We start from the raw sequence: 22,041 nt of genomic DNA on the forward strand, positions 1-22,041 counted from the left end.
AGAAGGCGATTGAGATTGGGAAGGGCAGCCATGAAGGAGCTAGAAAAGATTCTGAAGTGTAAGGATGTGTCACTGGCCACCAAGATTAAGTTAATTCATGCCATCGTATTCTCAATTACTATGTATGGGTGTGAAAGCTGGACAATGAAGAAAGATGACAGGAATGAAGTAGACTCCTTTGAAATGTGGTGTTGGAGGAGAGTGTTATGGATACTGTGGACTGCCAAAAAAACAAATCAGTCGGTTCTAGATCAAATCAAGCCTGAACTGACCCTAGAAGCTAAAATGACTAAACTGAGGCTGTCGTATTTTGGTCACATCATGAGAAGACAAGAGTCACTGGAAAAGACAGTCATGCTAGGAAAAGTTGAGGGCAGCAGGAAAAGAGGAAGACCCAACAAGAGATGGATTGACTCAATAAAGGAAGCCACGGCCTTCAATTTGCAAGATCTGAGCAAGGCTGTCAAAGATAGGACATTTTGGAGGACTTTCATTCATAGGGTAGCCATGACTTAACACACACAATAAGACTTAGTATAGTTGGAAGTAGAGGGAACAAGCAAAATCGTTTTCTACCCTAGAAGAACCCTCTCCAAACTATTTTTAAAGAAATCCAGCCAAGATTTGCACTAACGGGAGAACCAAACCGAGGCATTCTCCTGCCTCCATCCGCTCACTAGGTCTGCCTTGGAGGTGGTGCTCACCCCTCCCTGGATTCCCAACTCATGCGGTTTTGAATCCGTTCAACTGCTGGGGGCCGCTCATCGTAATGCAACACGCTGTCCTGAACTATCCAGCAGAGCCCCCCCCCCGTCCCCGTCCCCGCCCCCTCCCCCTCCGCTCCTGCTCCAACCAGGCGGCGATGCTCTGGGGGCTTCCCTGCGCATCAGCTGTTTGGCGCTCTGGCTGCGGGCAGCCCGTGCTCGTTTGCCAGCTGAGAGGCGCGGCTCTCCTTTCCAAGCTGCTCGGCTGTGGATTCCCGGGTTGTGAAACGCCTTCCTCGACGGGAGGGCGGCTTTTCCTCCACGCCGAGAGTCAAGGCAGGAAGCGCAGCCTGAGAGGGCGCGGCTCCCTTACACCGACTGCACAGAGAGGCCGGAGCCACACAGGCGCGCTGGGGGTCTTTCTTCCCCCGTACAGCTCGTCTGCAAGCGAGCGGGCAGCGGGCGAGCCGCCTTCGCCTTCCTGCAGGGACCGCGGAGGGGCAGCGAGCGGCGTTCGGCGCGCCTCCTGCTGAAGGCATCCCCAGGACGGTCTGGTCCACAACACGATGGTCCTGCCTGGAAGTCTGTTTCGCAGGGCAGGGACACTGATAGGTGTTAAGGAAAGACCCCGTTTTTCTATGAGATCTTGACTTTTTTTCCATTCCCCTTTTTGTCTTACACTATATTTTCATAGACTTTGTTGCTGTTTTTTAAAAAAAAACAGCAGTTAACATGGGGAAGGTGAAGAGTTTGACAATAAGCTTGGACTATCTTAATGACAGCAGTGTCTATTCGAGGGGGGACATAGTCTCCGGAAGGGTGCATTTAGAAGTTACCGAAGAAATTACAATCACCTCGCTCAAAATACAAGCAAAAGGACGTGCAAATGTACACTGGACTGAATCGAGAGGAGACGACACTCCCGACGATAGTTACTGGGCAACTGAAAATTATTTCAAACATATCTTGTTTGGGCACGAAAGAGGTAAGGCTGACTTTGAATCAATCGCTCTAACATGGTATTTGAACCATTTCCCATGGCAAACGGCATCATTGATTTTGCATTGCGATCCTAAACAGATTTCCTTAAAAGCTAATCCTACTGGATACAATCAGACTTACTCCCTAATAAGGATGTTTAAGATTGTAGCTGTGGGGAGAAATGAAAGTAGGAGTGAACCAAACTGTAGCCATTACATTGTCTCTGACTACAATGAACTTTGAATATAGCCACATATTCAACTATAATTCTGCTTTTATACTGCTGAACCATGTTTGCCATTCCTGTCAGAACACAGTTCAAGATGAACAGGTTTCTAAGTTCATGAGTAGACAAGCCAAAAGTCCCTCCCAAAGTCTATGCTGATAAAGGAAATAGCAGTTGCCAGCTATCATTGTGCAGGGGAAGGCAGCATGATGTAACCTGATCTCATCATATCTCGGAAGCTAAGCAGGGTCGGCTCTGGTTAATATTTGGAAGGGAGACAGCCAAGGAATACCAGGGCTGCTAAGCAGAGGAAAGCACTGGTAAACCACCTCTGTTAGTCTCTTGCCTTGAAATCCCATAAGGGGTCACCATTAATCGGCTGCGACCTGACAGCACTTTACACACACACCTATCATTGTCAGTGTATTCTGCAATGTTTCTGTGAATAATTGCATAGTTGTTTGTCTATAAAACCTTGTCGTTCCTGTTTATTCAGAGTGAGACTCTTGCCTGATCTTCTGGTGGCATAGACTGTCTCTTTGGGTGCAATAAAAGAAACAACTAAGCAAAACTAACTTTCAAGGTTTATTCATACCAGGTTGGACTCTTGAGCTAGTAAGTGATAGATGAAGAATTGTTAGCAGATAAAAGGTTCCCTGTGGTTTATTTTGACACTTTCTTTCAGCACCCCATGTGCAGGACCACGTAGCTTTTTCTCCTGAAGGCTGAGAAAACTTGCTACATTAACTATATTCTTTTCTAATCCTTCTAGTTAGCAAGAGAGGTGTAAAGCTATGACGGAGGAAGACCCCCAATTAGACAAATCTGTTACCAAATCAAAGTATTATTTCTAAATTGGAGAGTTCTTGAAGCCCTTGTGGTCTGCTGTGTCAGTATGGGAAATCTGCAAATGGAGAGTAATTTTATTGGCAATTTCAGTTCCCTGGGGCAGATCAGTCTTCAGATTTTTAATCCATTGTTTAAATGGTGCCAACGTGGAAGTATAGGAGAGTCTAAGGTTGTTTTTCTGAAGTCTCCACCCTTTGTTAGAAGTGGTTCAATCCTATTTGGGGCTGGTACTAAAGAGAGGGAGGGGGTGCTCCTTCGCCTCACAGCAGATTGGTTACAGGCATCAGGTGGTGGTGATTACTTAATTTCTGGCACAAGAAAGTGTTAAAATTGGTTATCTAATTTGGGCATGCTTTTTTCCTTATGTATACTTGAATATGCTGTAGATTTACTGCAGACATGGGAAGAATTTTGCAGGAAGGTCAAGGCTCTGGGGTTGTTTTGTTTCTAAATCAGTGAGGAAGTTACACAGAATATTCTGTTGCTTCCAACGCCAGCAGTGTGTTTTATGCAAGCATGTAGTGCAGCGATGGTATTAGAATGGTGGCAGAATGCAAACGTTCAGTATGGAGCTGCATAGCAATCAAAGTTATTTTAGTTCATATGTGTGTGTTAAGTGCTGTCAAGTCTCTTCCGACTCATGGCGACCCTGTGAATGAAAGTCCTCCAAAATGTCTTATCTTTGACAGCCTTGCTCAGATCTTGCAAATTGAAGGCTGTGGCTTCCTTTATTGAGTCAATCCATCTCTTGTTGGGTCTTCCTCTTTTCCTGCTGCCCTCAACTTTTCCTAGCATGACTGTCTTTTACAGTGACTCTTGTCGTCTCATGACGTGACCAAAATACGACAGCCTCAGTTTAGTCATTTTAGCTTCTAGGGTCAGTTCAGGCTTGATTTGATCTATAACCCACTGATTTGTTTTTGTTTTTTTGCCAGTCCACGAAATCCATAACACTCTTCTCCAACACCACATTTCAAAGGAATCTATTTTCTTCCTATCAGCTTTCTTCACTGTCCAGCTTTCACACCCATACATAGTAATAGGGAATATGATGGCATGAATTAATCTAGTCTTGGTGGCCAGTGACACATCCTTACACTTCAAAATCTTTTCTAGCTCCTTCATGGCTGCCCTTCCCAGTCTCAATCTCCTTCTGATTTCTTGGCTGCAGTCTCCCTTTTGGTTGATGGTGGAGCCAAGAAATAGAAAGTCTTCAACAATTTCAATTTCCTACCTAATTGTCAACCTTAAAGTTGTGTAATTCTCCTGTAATCATTTCTTTTGTTTTCTTGATGTTCAGCTGTAGTCCTGCTTGGGCACTTTCTCTTTTAACTTTTAGCAGTAGTCGTTTCAAATCTTCACTATTTTCTGCCAATAATGCAGTGTCATCAGCATATCTCAAATTATTAATGTTCCTTCCTACAATTTTCACTCCACCTTCATCTAAATCTAATCCATCTTTCCTAATTATATGTTCTGCATATAGATAGGGAGATAAAATACATCCTTGTCTGACCCGCTTCAAGGCCAGTACACTGCAGTCCTTCCCCCCAGCTCATGTAGTCCTCCAGGTACTGTGGTCCCACTCTTAACACGCTGTGGGCGACCTTGGTTCTGCACTGGGGTTGATGTGACCGTCAGCAGTCTCTTGCTCATTTTTAATTTCAGGCTCTGTGTCAACATGTCCATGTCCAGATTCAGCAAACCCTGCTGCTGGGGAATCAATGGCATCCGCCTCACGAGCACTAATAATGGGAACAAATGGCCCAGGCACACATCCCCTCATTTGACCCACATGACCTCACAGCACATGTCTCTGTCCAATAGGATAGTGGCCCCACTGCTTCACAGTAGCAGGATGACTCAGAGCCATAATTCCTAACATAGGGTCATCAGGGGCAAACGTGCAACCTCCACCCATGGTGACATCTCTGCCAATATCATTTGGTCAATCCTCAGTAAGATCCGGGAGTGTATGATCTAACAGAGTAGACAGCTGCCTGTTCATTAGCAGCTCAGCAGGACTCCTGTGCCTGTAGTCCAGGGATGGGAAACCTCAGGCCCGGGGGCCACATACGGCCCCCAAGGACATTTTTTGTGGCCCTTGGGAGCTCTGGGGCCCTGCCGCGGAGGCCTGTCGGCTGTTGAGCAGCGAGGGGGGGAGAGGCTGGTGGCTCCCGGCGGCAGAGCATTCATGCGGGAGCCGATAGTGCTTTGGGGGGGGGGCTTTTGTGGACTCTGGGGGGGAAAGCATGGAAACTGGGGCCCAGTCACGTGGAGCTCCGAGCACCGCCGTGTGGGGGGGGGGCGGGGGGGCAGGGAGGCTGGGGCCCCGTCGCATGGGGCCGGCGTGCACGCGCATGTGTGGGGGGAAGGCTTTTCTCTCTTCCTCTTTTTCTGTCACTCTCCTTTCTCTCCCTCTCTTTCTCCCTCTTTTTCTGTCTCTTTCTTTGTCTCCCTCCCTCCTTTTCTTTCTTTCCTTCCGTCCTTTTCTTTCTTTCTCCCCCTCTCTCCATTTCTTTCTCCCTTTCTCCCTCCCTTTTCCTCTTTCTCTGTTTTCCTCCCTCCCTTGCCAATCAACTGTGATCTGTACCCCCCTGGCGCCTCATTTGCTTGGGCCCACCGCTGGCTGCCCTCTCGCCTGGGAGTGGGGAGTGGGGGCGTCCTGCAGGCCTTCTCTGTGTGGCCTCCCCTGGGGTTGCCAACCTCCAGGTGGTGACTGGAGACCTGGCAACCCTAGCCTCTACCCCCCCACTGGGAGATCTACACCTGGTATGTCCCCTGAATGATGTTATAAATGTGCAAATGGCCCTTGGCAGGAAAAAGGTTCCTCACCCCTGCTGTAGTCAAACATGGTGTAATATGTTGCATCAAAAGAAAACTTGCCAAGCAATGATCCCAGTCACCCTCAACAATTTGTTTTAATGCACCCTTGGTTGTCCTAACCGTTTTGTCAGCCTGCCCATTTGATTCTGGATGAATAGGGGCTGAAGTAATGTGATCGATGAAACCACTGCCAAGGAATGTACAAAACTCCTCTGATGTCAGCTGGACACTGTTAACAGAAACGACAGCATCAGGCAACCCATGTGTTGGGACAGCATCTGGCAACCCATGTGTTGCAGAAAGTCCACATAAGGCTTTAATGTCATTGACGAAACAAGGATCACTTCCAACCATTTAGAATATGAGTCAACCACTATATAAAAAAAAAAACTCTGGCCCTGAGTAGAGCCAGTAAAATCAATATGAAGCCTCAACCATGGGGTTTTTGTTGACTCCCATGGGTGCACTAGAGCATGTGGTGGAGCTGGCCTTGTGGCCTGACACTCATCACACCTTTTGACCCAGTCAAACGTAGTTGCGTGAAAATTGATTTACTGGCCCATATCATATCGATTCTGGAGTGTGAATCATGTCTTGCTGAATAAAAGGTGTATTCTTTAGCTGTTGTATTCATTGTTCTCCAAATGTCTTGTAATTCTAATTCTGAAGCCATGGCAAAGAAAGTTTTAGGCAAGCATCCATCATTGATATCTTTTGCTTTTGATTTTTTGTCCAGAGATGGGAGAATAATTCCATTGAAGTCGCCCATCAATAAAATTTGGTCTTGTGCGTACTGGGTTATCAGGTCATGTAATTTTTCATAGAAGGATTTTTTCCCTTCATTGGGTGCATAGATTCCAACCACTATTGTCCTTTGTCCCAATATTTTAGTTCTGATAATTACAATTCTTCCTTCATTGTCTTTATATACTAGTTCTGGACAGAGACTGGGGTGGGCATAGATTACCACTCCCTTTGTTTTAGTTTTAGCAGAAGCAATAAATGCTTGTCCAAGCACCTGTTTCTCCAAGTATTTTTTATGCTTTGAAGCTATATGGGTTTCTTGTGGGCAAATTAGGGAGTATTTATATTTCTGTAGATATTTGAAGATTCTGGCCCTTTTAGTTTTCTCATTCAGTCCATTTACATTCCAAGAAATTGCTTTTGCCATAATGTAGTATTTTTTAGCAAAATAAAAAGTCTATAGTTTGGTACCACCTTCTGCGCCCTGTACCTCTTCTTCTTCCTCTTCTTCCTCCTTCTCTCCAGGTAATTCTTTAAGGTCCATTTTATATTTTCTCAAAAATTTCCCCACATCTGCTTGGGATAGAATTGTCGTTTTCACTTCCTTATAGGTGAAAGCCAAACCTTGTGGCATAATCCAACGGTATTTGATGCCATTAGCTTTCAGTATAGACACAAAGTCTTTGTAGTTATTCCTCTGTGAAAGTAGATGCCTTGGAATATCCTTCAGTAGTATAAGAGAGGAATCTCCTGCTGACACTGGATTTTCATAATGAATCTTCATAATCTTGTCTTTAACTCTGGTGTCATAGAACACTATCATCAAATCTCTTGGCTTAGATCTTCTCATTCTAGCAGGTAGTGGTATCCTGTATATTCTATTAATGGCTTGTTTTAATTCTTGTTCATCTATCTGAAATAAGTAGGCCAAATTTGGTATTGCAGATTCTTTATTATCTCCCATCATATCTGGAAAATTGCGTATACGAAGGTTGGTCTCTTTCACTCTCATCTCCATCATTGCCATTTGATTTTTTGCCGCCATCTGATCCGCTTGTATTGTTTCAATGTTTTTCTTGGCTTGTTAATTTTTTCTTTGTATCCTTGTGCTCATCCATCACTTTCTTAATTGATACATCCATCGCTTGCATATCTGTCTTCATAACAATCATTTGAGTTTTTACTTCTTTCAAGTCTCCAGTGACCACATCCAACTTCTGATTAATAGCTTGGGATGCTTGACCAAGATTTGTCATCATAGAAGTCAACTGTGCCATCTGTGTAGACATCTGTTCAAACTGTTTATTTGTTGCCTCAGTTTGTTTAGTTAGCATATCCTGTAACTTTTTTTCCATGGTCGAGGTTTGTAAAGAATCCCTTAGTTTAGTATAGGCAGGGCTATGTAGTGAGCCAGAGCGGGTTCGAGACATTTACATTCAAAAAAAGCTGGTAAAATACATGTCCACCGACAGGGCCTTTAAGGTGCTGGTTAAAAGATGATAGTTCAAAGATCAGCCTAATAATTTTTTCGGGTTGAAAAGAGTCGAAATTGGCTTTAAAATTGCATTTTAAAGTTTTAAAATACCAGTGAGTTTTTTCGGTCGCTCTAGATCGGATTAATCAGGAAGTAAACAGGAAGTTACTAGTGCTGCAGACCTTCTATCGCCTCTTCTCGATGGTTATTCCTTCAGGAATGATTTGAAAGTAACTCGAGTGCGACGGATATTCAGTCCCGCGGCTACTTCCTGTTGTTTTAGTTCCAATGATAGAGAGGGTGTTATAGAGAGTCTTCCGTTCCAGGCACTCCCTTACTGCAAACATGGCAGGAATTCGCCGGAAAATCAGGAAGAGAAATCACCCTCCCCTTCCTTCGGACCTTCTCATTGGTGATAATTCTTGTCAGTCTAAAAGGTATCCTTCCGACTCTTTGTTATGGTTTAGGCTGATCGATCCGATAAGGCTCCTGTCGCTAATCCCGATGACTAACTCAGATCAAACTTTTTCAGTTCGGATTATGGAGGGGTGGGGGTCCCAGAAATATTCTTATCAGCCTCCCGTCTGTTCAAATTTCTAGTAAGTAGACGAAGAGTTCTTTTGCACTCACTTGGGTGTCAAGAGGTGAGGTTCTTTTCTTTATGTAGTCCTTATGTTGGTATTAAGGCGGTGGAGGGTAGAGCTTGCTGCCAAAGTTGCGTTTTGGTGATGTCCTTCCCTAGTGCCCTCGCAGGACCGGCGTCTAGGACTCCGAGGGGCTTAAAAAAGCCCCCTCAGAGTACCTAGGAGGTCAAACCGCGTTTGCGGGCTGCAGGGAGTTCCTGCTTTCCAACCCACTTGCAAGGGTCGGATTGGGGTATCTATGTACCCCAAAAATAACGCAAACTTGGATTTCTCCCAGGACAACCTGGGGAAATGGAGTGCTCTCTCCAACGGCACCACCGGAAGTCCCGACACTCATCACACCTTTTGACCCAGTCTTCCCCCTCAACATCTGACTTGGCCCACCACACACAACTGCACGCAGGGCCTTCATCCATACTATGCCAGGGTGCTAATATGTAATGCCTCCAAAACATGATGCATCAAAACTTTAGGGATAACAACTCTATTTCCGCAAGGAGGCAACCCTTATGCACTGATAATTCATGTTGTCTTGACACAAATGGTGTGACTTTTTCCTCAATCTTCCCTACTGGCCATCCCCCCACATCCAGTTAAGAACATGAACTGGGTCCTTGGATGACATAGTTCCAATATCAGATGCATGAAGGGGTGGCTCAGGTAAGGACTCTACAAAAAAAACCTCCAAAGGAGGAGGAGGATCCACTTCAGCTGAAGAAATACTTGTGAAGAAATACTTGTGAAGAAATATATGAATCTGAACATGGAAGTTCAGTTGTGAGTGACATCCCACCAAGTTTCAGTAATGCCGATTAGGTCAACATCCCTTTTCTGTATTAGGGCTTTGAGTTCCTCCTGGGTGCCAGTGTGTATTTCTTCAGAAGTATACACATCCTTGACATATAATGCTACTCCTCCCCCCTTCCTTATCTGTCTGTCCCTTTAAAACAAGTTGTACCCCTCTCTTATAATACAATGACTGAAGTCTTACCTCTGCTCAAATTTGGCCCTGTTTGCCTGTTTAATTCAAGAGCACACCATCGTTATGGGCATCACCAATGTGTACGCTCAAAAAGTCATTGTATTCATTGATATAATATTTAGAATATGTTGTTTAACTCTGAAATTGTCTCCTTTGAGGATATTGCCAATTATAAAGACTTGAACAACATGCCTTATTTTAGTTGTTTTTATAATTTCAAAATGCCCTTCACAGGACAAGGAAGTTTTATATTGAATTCGTAAATCCTCATCCTTAAGAATACAGCATTGGTTTGAATGTTACATGTATTAAATAAAGCGCTGCAGATCAGTGTTATTTTTTAGTGCTGCAGCTAAGTAAATAATAATAATATTAAAAAATGAATCTAGCATAAAAAGCATATTGGGGCAACAATTAAAAGATTCCCCCCCCCTTGAAATAATACAGCCTTGTCTTTGACCTTATAACCTAAATGTAGACCATGGAGGAGACAACAGGAGAAAAAGGAGAAAGGACAGAGACAAGGGTGATTGAGATGAATACTAAATACTGAATTTAGAAATCTAGTCTCTGTCACAGAGACTAGACAAAATTCTTGGTGATTAACCACAGTCCAGTTACAAGGATAAAAAGGGTTCAGGTCACTGGAACAACACAAATGAGGGTGTGGTGTGCAGTTTTTGCCCACCCCTTTATTAATCCCATCTTAGTCCCTTTTGGAGTGTAAAGCAGCCTGCGTAATGCATGATGATATGCGTTTAATATTCAGAGGTGGAATACCATATTGGGTTTTTCCCTCCTAGATGATAATGCCAGCATGGTATAGTGGTTAAGTGTGGCAGACTCTAATCTGGAGGAGCAGGTTTGTTTCCCCACTCCTCCACATGCAGCCTGATGGGTGACCCTGAGCTAGTCCTACTTCTCTCAGAATTCTCTCAGCCCCACCTACCTCACAAGGTGTCTGTTGTGGAGAGGGGAAGGGAAGGTGATTGTTAGCTGCTTTGATACTCCTTATGTGTGTGGGTTAAGTGCCGCAAGTCGCTTCCGACTCATGGCGACCCTTTGAATCAATGTCCTCCTTAAAGGTAAAGTGTGGTATAAAAACCAATTGTTGTTCTTTTTCTTTTCAATGAAGGTCTCCGCATCATTCATTCAGGATGGCATGAATATGCATTCAGCTTTCAGCTTCCACAGGTGTGAGTATACGCTTGGTGTTTTGTGACAGAGTATACTGACAGCAAATCCATAGATGGAAAGGAAGCCAAATAATCGATATGGGGCAATATTTATCGCTAAAAAAAGCTTATCAGGAACTAGGGGCTAACAAAAAGAAAGCCTATTATCAAAAAAGATGGGACCAACTTTTTTTGTCTCTGAAATCAAGTGACAGTAAAATCTTTTGGAGAACAATTTATTGTTTATTAAACAACAAACCCTCCCCTGAGTCAAATATTGCCCCCAAGTATGGGTTGATTATTTTTCTAATGTCTTTGGCCCTGCTGTGGTCCCTCCATTTGATCATGAGGAAATTATTCCCTCAAATATCTCTCCATGGCATGTAGTAAGTAGGGAGGAAATTATGACCCTGATTTCTAAACTAAAATCCGGTAGAGCACCAGGTCCAGATGGGCTCCCTGTCAAATTCTTTAAGAAATATGCTGACTGGTGGGCCCCCTATTAGCCAGTCTTTTTACATCAATTGACCATTATGGTATCCTTCCCGAATCATGGCTGAACTCAATCTTAATGCCAATTTACAAAAAGGGAGACCCTACTCTACCGGGAAACTACCGCCCTATTAGCTTGCTAGCAATACTGGGTAAGTTATATGCTAGACATCTTGAGATCCGCCTTTCAGAGTGGTCCCAAGCTAAATCCATTATTGGCCCAGAGCAAATAGGATTCACTAAGAACAAATCATCTTTGGATCACAGTCTCGTCTTTTCCTTTCTTGTGGAAAAATACATGAAGATGGAGGGGGATTGTTTGTAGCTTTCATTGACCTAAAAAGTGCTTTTGACTCTATTTCTAGAGAGAAATTGTGGGACAAACTGTCAAAATTAGGAATTGACCCCAGGCTGCTAATACTTCTAAAGAAATTACACTCAAACACCATTTGCCAAGTTAAATTTTCACCCAATGGTGGTCTGACTAACAAAATTTTAATTCAAATAGGCGTTAAACAGGGGGGTGTTTTAGCTCCCCTGCTTTTTAATATTTTTCTTTCTGATCTAGCGCAATCATTAGATTCAGTCAATGGCCATCCACCTAAATTAGGGTCCCAGTCTTTACCTCTACTCCTCTAAGCGGATGATACCGTCATTGTCTCTTTTACTAAAGTAGGCCTACAACGATATTTAGATGCTTTTAACAATTATTGCCAATTGAACCTACTTTTTATTAATCCCTCCAAATCAAAGGTAGTGGTGTTTTCTAAAAAATGGTCTTTATATAAATGGCATATTGGGAAGGATTCAATCAAACAAGTTAAAAGCAATAAGTATTGGGGGATTACTTATAACTATAATCTTAATTGGTCTGTACATCGACATAACACTATCAAAGCTACCAGGATTTCCTTAAACCAACTTAAGCAATTTTTTTACGCGAAAGGGAATCAATGTGTCCCCGCAGTGATCAAAATCCTGAAAACAAAAATATTTCCCCAATTTCTGTTTGGTGTTCCCTTATGGATTGGAGCCCTTAATCAAGAAATGGAGAACACCCAAGCCATATTTCTTAGACAAATACTGGGGATACCTAAATGTGTTTCATATTTTACAATTTGCCTCGAAATCGGACAAAACTTGATAACCACTAAAGCTTGGATTCAAACAATAAGATATTGGCTCAAATTATATTTCCAAACTGAGCCAGGTTCCCTTTTAAATCTTTTGAAAAGTGAACTTCACTACTCTTCATGGGACATATTAATTAGATCTAAACTTTGTCAAATTGGAATTGATTTAGATAACCTTACTCTAAAATCTTATATTTTTAAAAGAATTAAACAACGTCTCCTGGATGTAGAGCTGCAGAATCTTAACCCAGCTCTACCCTCCATCTGTTCTTGCGGCTTTAGGCCTTAATAACGACTTTGGTAAAATGGCTAGGTATTTGGATAATCTAGAGGTACCTTCTCAACGCCATGTTTTTTTATTAGCTAGGGTTAATGCATTCCCATCTAGGATGCTCTCAGGCAGATATCTTCAGATCCCCAGGCACGAACGCTTATGCCCATGTGGTTTAAACTTGCTTGATACAATTGATCACATCCTCTTAGATTGCACTCTTTATGTGACTCTGCGGGATAAACTGTTATTTACTTTGGTCCAGTCCATGAGATACAGGAGCAATGAAGTGAAATGTAAATTTCTCTTGAGTGATCAGGATCCTAAAATTATGGCTACTGTGGCTGAATTTCTTACAGGAGTTCTTAAAGAACAAGAAAAGTTTTATTAACCCGAATTGTGAATTATATGTATTGTCCTTTGGAGGTATATTGTTGTTTTATTTTTGTTCTCTGGCATGCCAATAAAGGTTAATGATAATGATAATGAACATATTACAGTGCAAATCCAGAACAAATATGGTCATATTCTGTAGTTCTGCTGAGCAAATAATTTTTAACTACAGAGATATTTCTTCCAAACAAATTGAACATAAAAATCCTACAACCAAACTATGCTTGATTATATAATGATACATTAACAGTACAGTTCAATGTTCTTACCCAGACGGAGTGTATATTTATGTTAAATGACAAAGGTGATAAAAGATTTATTCGGTTTTGACCTTTGTGTTCCGCACAGATCACTCCCTGCCTCATTTGAAGGCATTCATGGCAGTGTGTGTTATTGGGTGGAAGCAAAATTGCACAGATCTTGGCATCTACCAGTAAAATCAAAGAAGGAATTTACGGTCGTTGAACATATAGATATCAACACTCCTTCATTACTGGTAAGAATTGACAGAATGACTCATTCTTTGTTTTTGAAATGAAACAATAGCAAAACACGGTCGATGAAATAACAAAAAATGTCATAACAGTAGTTAAGTACAATGAAATATTTGAAGTATAAGAGTATGATGTGCTCTTTTGGAGTTCCGGGGAAATGACAAACTGATTTGGCGGCACTTCTGAGTGCTCTGTTGCTTGTCTAGCTGTGGGACATTTGGAAAGAGAAATGTTGGTGGGAAAGGATCGATTAAGGTCCTTTCACCTCTCCTGCATAATGGAGACCTAATTTGACAGGTGAAGCCTTTCCCGGGCTTCTGGTTTCATCTAGAATGACTAGGTAATGCTGGCAAACTGCCAATAAGATCCCCCTCCCCAACTTTTTTGTTGTATTTTTCTTTATATTTTCCTTCAGATTTTAAAAAAATCCTTTCTTCTCTGATAACTGACGATTTGGCTAAGGCAACCTTTTGCTTTGTCATTAGAGCGCTGTGTTCGGGGAGAACCTTTGTAATCTCTTGCCACAGATAACGAGCAATAATGAATATAGACACTTTCTGAGAAAACCTTGGAAATGTATAGTTGTTCTCTGAATCAGAGAATCTAAAATGGCAAGACACTTCAAGACTGTTTTGGGAAACTCCCCCCTTCTCCTCTGTATCTCTTAAATGAATTATCTCTATAGTTATTTTCGTCATCTTTTTTCTATTGGAAAAGTTATACTGATACAAAGTAAAAACTTGAATCAAAAGTAGTTTTTACCCACATGGATTGTGGATTTTTTTTTTACCATCCGAGAAATTAAAGCTGATTTGAACTGAGATTGATTGTAACCAATACAACCGCCATCTGGTGAACAGATAGATAAGCATTGGCAAGAGTAAATTGCATTTAGAAGGGGGTGCTTTGGTGTTCTATTAAACGTTTCTATACTCCGAAGGCCGCTGGCCCTCTTTCAGCCCATTCTTTAAATTTGAGCCGAAAGGCCTTAGGAGGCCTCCGCCGGCACAGGGGCCCACACCACCAGCACCCAGAAGGCACACGCCGGCGTGAGTGTCCGCAGCGCCGGCGTGCAGGCCCAGGTGCCGGCTGCCGCCGCGACATTAGTCAGCCTCTGGAGCCATTTCGGCTCAGGAACGCCCGTTTTTTATTTTATTTTTTAGATACGCCAGCTTTTTGCTAGCATATCTCCTGTGCAACCCTATGAGGTGTGAGGGTTGCACAGGTTTTTTGCGCTGGGTAGAGGTTTCAGCACCACCGCAGGGTTGCCTCCTAAGCCCAGCGCAGGCATTCCTTTCAGGAATGCGCTGTTTGGTACATATCCTTTTGCAATGCCCGTATGTGTCCCAATTTAGGCTAAAATGGATTGTGCCATTTTTTTAAAAAATGGTCTGCATATTTTTGAGCAACTTTAGAGCAAAAGGTTCAGTTGTTCTTAGAGGACTCTGACCCTCAGTGTACTTATTTTGTTGCTCATTTTTTAGAGGCTGCAGAGAAGAGTCAAAGGGAAGTGTTTTCTATTTTCATGCCTGGATTTATTATGAACGTTGCCAAAGATGCTACCATTTGAACACATCTGTTGAAAAGCTGTAGAGCAATGTGATTTTGTACTGAACTAAAAATGTAATTGTGAGTATATCTGTTCTGTTGTTGTTGTTTTTTCAGTCACCCCAAGTGGGAACAAAAGAAAAGACCGTGTGCTGCGGGTTTTGTGCCTCAGGCCCAATATCCTTAAGTGCCAAAATCGAAAGGCAGGGCTATACCCCAGGTATGCAAAACAAATTCTTGTGGAAGAGTTTCTTGTTTAAGAACAAAGCAGCCTTGTGGACATTCTAAATTAAGTAAAACAGAGAACCCATGGCTGCTAGTTAATAGCCATGTTACCATTACATCTATATATGCTACATTCAGCATAATTAAACTCCGCATTTGGGATAGTTCCGCTCCTTTGCAATTGGTGTGAGTTCTGCCATCAGATTGCATGTGTTAAAGATTGTCTTGTTGGTGCTGGTACTGTTACCATTGGAACTATGAGGTGTTCTTACCGTTATCCAATTTTGTAAGGATAATGTTACTAAACGTAATAAAATCTGAATTGTACGATGCATTCTCCTGTTTCCATCTCATGTGTCTGATATACTGTTTAATTGAAGGTGAATCAATTCAGATCTTTGCGGAGTTTGAGAACTACTCTTCCCGAATGGTGGTACCAAAGGCTGCCATTTATCAAATGCAGACATACTATGCCAATGGAAGAACGAAGAAAGAAAATAAACTTGTGGCCATGCTGCAAGGAGAGTCCCTATCACCAGGGAAGACAGAAACCTGGAATGGCCAACAGCTGAAAATTCCACCTGTTTCCCCATCAATCCTTGATTGTAAAATAATTCGTGTGGAATATAATCTAATGGTAAGTACTGTGCTTGACTTTTTGATGATGAATACATAACCACTATTTTTTTTAGTGGGCTTAACAGTCATTTTGATTCATGTTTTAATTGTTTGTTGTCTTTAACTCCTAGGTATATGTTGCTATTCCACGTGCAATAAATTTGTCCCTTAATTTACCACTTGTCATTGGTACCATACCATTACATCCCATTTGGCAGCAAAACATTAAGTATGACCAGCCTATGTAGCGTGAATTTGCAGTTGTTTTTGGAGCTAGCAAAAACAAGAATGCTGGATTTATTATGCTTCCAGAATGTTTGACGCTCCCCCCATTCTTCATAAATGGATTATTATTTGCATTTTTCTTATTTTTTTTCTAATGAGAAAATTAAGGTATACATTAAACAAAGACCTGATTCAATAGGACCCCAAAGGATTACATAGGTCCAGATTTGGCTTATATGGATTACAGATAAAAATCATGACACAGATATGATTTGCAGAATTTGCAGCTGGCTGAAACAGACTTGAGAACTGAGATCAATGCCAAAGGTCTTGTCTGATATCTGATGGACAGATAAGTAATAACAAGAAATTTAAAGAAACATTATACTCAGAATAAAGGTCATTCGGTTGTCTAGAGAAAGGTCTATAAGAACATTTTTTTCAATTTATTATATTATCATCATTACTTCATTTTATTTTTGTATTGTTGCATCTTATCCACATCCTTTTTTAGTATATTTCTCATGTAATCTTAAATTGGTGGCTAATCATGTGAATTGTTTGAAATATTTGATATATGAAAAAAAATTAAAACTTTGATTTATAAATTTTGGCTGAATTTTTGAATTATAGTGTATGGAATATATTATGAAATTATTGCTTCTTGATGTTCTTTAAATATGTTTAGTAGTTTAGGGAATGGTGTATGGAAAGAATGTAAAAAAGAAAGACGAGAAAGACAACAATTGTATCTGGGGCATGTCAAAAAGATAAAAAGCAAATGATTTAAGAAGAATAAGATGTTCTGGAGAATAGATTAGCTTTCAGAAATATTGATACAACAAATCCAAACAGCCACAAACCAAATTAAGCAGTCAGTAGAAAGAACCCTACAAAAAATTAGACAAACAGAAGTATACAAGAAAAGATTAAAAAAGGAGTTCAAGGTGTGACAAGAGATATAGACAGGATAATCAGAAATTTTTAAAAAGATTAGAAGAAAATACACCACAAATTGGGGGGAAAAATAGGAGTAGCAAATGTAGTAGAAGACAGAGTCAAGATACAGGATCACCTTGACAGGCTGGGAAACTGGACTAAAACTAATCAACTGACTTTCAACAGAGATAAATGTAAAGTTCTGCATTTAGACAGGAAAAAATCAAATGGGGGAGACTCGTCTTGGCAGTAGTATATGCAAAAAAGATCTAGGGGTCTTAGACCATAAACTGAACATGAGTCAGCAGTATGATGTGGTAATGCAATTCTGGGTTGTATTAACAGAAGTAGAGTGTCCAGATCACGTATAGTGTCCAGATCGTGCAAAGTGATGGTATAGCTTTACTCTGCTCTAGTTAGACCTCAACTTGAATATTGTGTTCAGTTTTGGGAGCCACAATGTAAGGAGGTAGACAAGCTGGAACATGTCCAGAGGGGGGCAACAAAGATGGTGAAGGGTCTGGAGACCACGTCCTGTGAAGAAAGGTTGAAGGAGCTCGGTATGTTTAGTCTGGAGAGAAGATGCCTGGCAATTTATATGATAACCATCTTCAAGTATTTGAATGGCTATCATATAGACTGATGATGGTGCTGAGTTGTTTTCTGTTGTCCCAGAAGGTTGGACCAAAACCAGTGGGTTGAAATTAAATCAAACAAGTTTTTGGCTAAAAATTAGGAAGAACTTTCTGACAGAGAGGTTCCTCAGTGAAACAGGCTTCCTTGGGAGGTGACTGGCTCTCCTTCTTTGGAGGTTTTTAAGCAGAGGCTAGATGGCCACCTGACAGCAATGCTGATTCTATGAATTTAGGCAGATCATGAGAAGGAGGGCAGGAAGGATTACATCAATGTTTGGCTCTCATGGCCCTTTCTGACATGCTCAGGGTAATGCCCATTGCCACTTTGGGGTCAGGAAGTAATCTTCCGCTAGGCCGGATTGGCCAGGGATCTTCGAGGGTTTTTTTTGTTTGTTTGTTTGTTTGTTTGTTTGTTTTGGCCATCTTCTGGGCATGGAGTAGGGGTCATTTGGGGGGGGGGTGGAGGAGATAGTTGTGAATTTCCTGCATTGGGCATGGGGTTGGACTAGATGACTCTGGTGATTCCTTCCAACTCTGATTCTATAATCACCAGGAACAAAGGTCCTAGGCATGATAAGGCTAGCTACATATCAACAACAAAATTCAGGGTTGGATCCTGCTCATAAATTCTTTGTGGTCATGGGAAACTTTCATGGCAAGGCAGAGGCATATCGCTCCAAGTAGAGGCAGATGCACAGAACTTAAATTCTATCATGAAAAAAGAGGCCATTTATGAATGTTCACAGATGGAACATGGTGATAAGGTTTTTTCCTAATAACCCAGTCTTTCCCACTTCTTTGAGAGCTCATTCATTGTCCTGCTTCAAAGACTGGTTCATCAGCTATATGTAAGTATCAGTGTAGGGCAGGGATGGGGAACCTCAGGCCCGGGGGCCGTATGCGGCCCCCGAGGACATTTTTTGTGGCCCTCGGGAGCTCGGGGCCCCCGCCGAGGAGAAACGGCACAGGGCGGCCCTCCCTGAGGGTGTTCCTGGGGCCACAGCTTGCAGGGGCGCTGCGGCGCCCTTTGGACCTCCTCTCGCCAACTGACGGCTGTTAGTTGGCAAGAGGAGGGGGAGGGACACTTCCCCCAAGGCTGCCCCCTATAGCCGCAGCGTGCAGGAACGCCGGGGCACACTGTAAGCCCCTCTTGCTGCCTGTCGGCTGTTGAGCAGCGAGGGGGGGGGAAGAGGCCAGCGGCTCCTGGCAGCAGAGCATGCACGCAGGAGCCGATCAGGCTTCGGGGGGCCTTTTGTGGATTCTGGGGGTGGGAGGGCATGGAGCCTGGGGCCAGATTGCGTGGGGCTGGTGGGTATGTGTGGGGGGCTTTTCTCTCTCCCTCTCTTTCTTTGTCTGTCTCCCTCCAGCCTTTTCTTTCTCCCCCTCTTTCCATTTCTTTCTCCCTCTCTCCCTTTTCCTCTTTCTCTGTTTTCCTCCCTTCCTCCCTTACTGATCGACTGCGGGCTGCGCCCCCAGCACCTCATTTGCTTGGGCCCACCGCTGGCTGCCCTCCCTCCTGGGAGGGGGGAGGAGTGGGGGAGCCCCCAGGTCTTCTCTGCGTTGCCTCCCCTGTGGTTGCCAACCTCCAGGTGGTGGCCGGAGACCTGGCAACCCTAGCCTCCCCCCCCCCGGGAGATCTACACTTGATATGGCCCCCGAATGATGTTATAAATGTGCAAATGGCCCTTGGCAGGAAAAAGGTTCCTCACCCCTGGTGTAGGGCATGTTCCCTCTAGTGCTTTTTCCACAATGAAGCTGTGTATTGGCCCCATGACAACAAGCCTTAAGGTATTTGCATTGTGCATCCTAAGGAAGTTGTGATGCACAGGCTAAGGTATTTCCACATGTACCCAGTCTGGCTACTTTGGCCACAGCATGAAGAGAAGGAGGTTGATACTACCTGTACCCTTTTCCTTCCCCCTTTAAGGTTCAGTCCCTTGTTCGCAGATACTCCTTGGGTTTTTTACTCATAGGGTGGTTATTTACACATATCAATAAATAAGAAACACAGTCTCCACCCGGATTCTAGCAAGTTGGGAGCAATGTTTGAAGAAGTCTTCCCACATCACCTGACAACTCCTAAGTTGTTATGCTATTCTTTGATCTACAGGAGGAGCACAAAGCATTTCACATTTTGTTCCCATTGCAGCTTCATTCCATTGCAACAATGTAATCCTACATTCCAGCACTGGTTCTCTGAAGGAAGGAGAGCAGCTCTTTTAGGATGAGTTTGCTCTGTCAATTTTAGCAAGCCCAACATGAGAAGAAGGAACAGAAGGCTCCTCTACCCAGAAGTAAAATTGTACCCATTCTCTTATATGGACATGGCTGTTGAGCCAATGCAGACAAGACAAAATTGTAGTAATCTGCAAAGCAAACTGGTAAAGCGCATACTGTTGTTTGCAGAGGTTGCTATTCACCACATTGCATGGTCTGGTATGCTATTAAACTATGGAATAATGATGATGATGATAACAACTATGGAATAAATATGGAATAATAATAATAATGGAATAAACTAATGCAAATACAACTCTTTAACCTTGCCAACGCAGAATAAAAACAAGCAAGTATTTAAAAAAATGTTACTCTTTATCCCAGATTAATTTTACTCTTTGTTTGCAAATCAACTTGGGTGTTTCATTTTGAAACATAAAGGTAAGAAAAATACCTCAATAAATGATAATAGGGATTAAGAAAAACTGAAACAGTTGATTACAAATCCATACCATTTATATAGAAATAATTAACATGATGAACTGCAGATAAAAATTAGTTACAAAATAGGGCAGTCCATGAAGGCTAAGGAAGGATTTAGTGGTACAGAGTGCAGGAGTTTGTTATCAGGACTGAGCCACAGAGCACCTTGCTGCCACTTTAGATCAATCTTGGATTTAAGAACAAAATTTACAATGCCGTGAGTTTTTAATCGTGAATTTAACCGCAGGTTTTGAGCTACTACTACATTTTACAGATAAATTATCTTATATTTAGGATTTGGAGGGGGTTTTTACATTGTTGGACAGCAGTAGCAACAAAAAGGCAGTGCAAAGACAGACGATACTGCTGCAAATGAACTTGCAGTCTTTAAGGACCTTTCCTTCACCGTGGCCATCTAGACAGACACTCAAATCCTTTGGCCAGCAACCTGCTCAATTTATAAAAGGCCTTGGTTTAAATGAAAGCTGTTATCATTGATGCTTTAACTTCATTTTACATTCTTGTGCTTTCAGGCCCACACCAGTTAGGTACAGTCACAGCTCTCCTTGAATTGCAATTTTATTACAGATTGCAAGCAACACTGATGAACAATGCTCACTTTGAGCCCTTGATATTGGTCTAAATTGTGTAGCAGGCCTTTTGTGTGTACATATTCTTGCACAACTTTCCTAAAGCGGTACCTATGTCTTCCCTCATCCCGTCAGACAGAATGTTCCGTTACAAGAGTGACGGGATTGTTGGTGAGATAATACTCCCAATGCCTATTTGATAGCCAATGCCTCCTTTTAAATGGTTATACACAATTTGCAGCCACTATGCCAAAATGTCTTATACAATCTTAATGTTCCATATTACATTAATGAACATAATAATAAACATAAAAATAACATCAACATGCTCCACGTTGTGCCTCTGTTGTGTTATATCTGATAATGCATTCACATCCTGTGAACGCACTACCAGATTTAATACAATACTTGCACAACTTGGAGCATGTTGATGTTATGTTTATGTTTATTATTATGTTCATTAATGTAGTTATATTGAACATTAAGATTGTATAACACATTTTGACATAGTGGCTGCAAATTGTGTTTAACTTTACTTGTGCAGCACAAGTTCCTTTTCAATGGTGGCATATTTGGTCTCTGCTGCTTGCAACTTGCGGCTGCCAAACAGGACGGGCTGTTCCTGTCCCTCTATCTCTTGGGCAAGACCGCTCCAAAACCAGATTTGGATACATCTGTAAAAATGACAAAAGGCCGCTCGAAGTCTGGATTTCAGAGGACCGGCTCTTGAGAAAGAGCTGTATGGATGGAGTGGGATGCCAAAGGGAGAATCAAACCAGCTTACAATCACCTTCCCTTCCCCTCCCCACAACAGACACCCTGTGAGGTAGGTGGGGCTGAGGGAGTGTGAGTAGCCCAAGGTCACCCAGCTGGCTTCGTGTGTAGGAGTGGGGAATCAAACCCAGTTCTCCAGATCAGACTCCACCACTCCAAACCATCGCTCTTAACCACTACAACTTGTTGGCTCTCTTTGCCACAAGATGGCACAGAAATGTTGTGGCACAGAAATTTAAAAAAAAAGTATCACACAAGAGTACTGGAATTTCTATTATGTTTCAACCCAGGGAAAACAAAAATGACTTAACTGATTAAATAACTCAGCAATAAGTCCCAAGGGATTCAGTACTTTCTGGTATATTTGCTTAGGATTGCAACCCTAGAGTATGTTTATGC

At 42.4% G+C, this 22,041-nt stretch overlaps 1 pseudogene; it reads left to right on the forward strand.

Moving 5' to 3' along the window:
* Positions 1–1,270: 1,270 nt before the first annotated feature.
* On the forward strand, positions 1,271–16,100 carry LOC130477014 (arrestin domain-containing protein 3-like; annotated as a pseudogene).
* Positions 16,101–22,041: the final 5,941 nt, after the last annotated feature.

The sequence above is a fragment of the Euleptes europaea genome, chromosome 4, assembly GCF_029931775.1.
Source record: "Euleptes europaea isolate rEulEur1 chromosome 4, rEulEur1.hap1, whole genome shotgun sequence".
In the NCBI taxonomy this organism is placed as follows: domain Eukaryota; kingdom Metazoa; phylum Chordata; class Lepidosauria; order Squamata; family Sphaerodactylidae; genus Euleptes; species Euleptes europaea.